Below are 1,166 nucleotides of genomic sequence, written 5' to 3'. Positions count from 1 at the left end.
CCGCCAGGGGAAGAGCTGACAACACAAACAATCGTGTAAACGTGGTCACTGCCCACAGCAAAAGGCAAAAATTTAAAGTCAGTCACCGGATTTCAGCAGCCAGATTCATTTCTAGATCACAGCAGCAAAAGTGGTGGGTGTTAAAAACAAAAAAAAGAAACAAAAAACCAAAAAAACACAAACCGAAAAACCAACCCAACGAACCACAACATCTCCAGGTCCGTTGTGTTTTCACGTGGGAAGGTTATTTTTAGAACATGCTGAGGATGGTCCTACGCCACTGAAGCTTTTTCGTAACGTTTTAACGCGTACTTGGGTTTGCAAGAACTCAAATACAGTAGTGTCTGGCTTTTAAATTGCATTAAAAAAACGGAGGAATTAAGACAAGAGCCTCTGGCGTTCGCTCGCGTTTTTTATGGTCACGCTTCAAATTCCTCCCGCGAGCGAGGAAGTCCTGAATGGAATGAAAACTGGAAAAAAACCTAAAAGTTCCTGGAAGCGACCCCTGTCAGTCGTCGTCAGAATCAAATTTAAGGAAAGGAAAGGAAAAAAACAAAAAGCTACCCTTGGATGCTGGGAAAAAAAAAAAATTAAAAAAAAAGACACAGGCAGTTTGCTTCGTGTGTTCTGCGTAATTTCCCTAAAAACTCTGTTTCCACATAAATACAATAAACTCTATTATCGGTTAAGTAAAGGAAAGGAAAAAAACAAAAAGCTACCCTTGGATGTTGGGACGAGGGGTGTGTGTGTGTGTGTGTGTGCTGTAAGAAGGCACACGCGTGTCCATCTGGTCTCCTCTAAGTTCCTCAGAACTTGTGGTGGCTTCTTGCACCCACCGGCGCAGGGCAACCACCTCCTTTGGGCAAAAAAACATACCTTCAGGAAAAGTTTTCCGACCCTACCAGCGAGAGGAAGAAGAAGAGGAGAGAAAGAGAGAAAGAGGAGGAATCTTTTTTTTCTTCTTCTTCTTAAAATGAGAAATGTTTAAGTAGTTCTTTTTATTTACTCTTCTTTTCTTTTTTTAACAATAAAAAGCACAATTTCTTATTAAGTTCAGTAAGACGCAAAAAAAATGTTCCCACTCTCCTTCCTTTGTGTGCAGCTGTGTGTGTGTGTGTGTGTGTGTGTGGGGGGGTGTGACAACAACATCCCAACCTTTAGTCTTC

The 1,166-nt window shown here is 41.5% G+C and overlaps 1 pseudogene; it reads right to left on the bottom strand.

The window, feature by feature from the left end:
* LOC106892196 overlaps positions 1–1,149 on the bottom strand; it is a 9,544-nt pseudogene extending 8,395 nt beyond the window's left edge.
* Between the last annotated feature and the right edge of the window lie 17 nt (positions 1,150–1,166).

This window comes from Calidris pugnax, unplaced genomic scaffold, assembly GCF_001431845.1.
Source record: "Calidris pugnax isolate Ruff unplaced genomic scaffold, ASM143184v1 scaffold75, whole genome shotgun sequence".
NCBI classification, from domain to species: domain Eukaryota; kingdom Metazoa; phylum Chordata; class Aves; order Charadriiformes; family Scolopacidae; genus Calidris; species Calidris pugnax.
The sequence above is the reverse complement of the archived record's forward strand: the minus strand, read 5'-3'. Positions and strand labels throughout refer to the sequence as shown.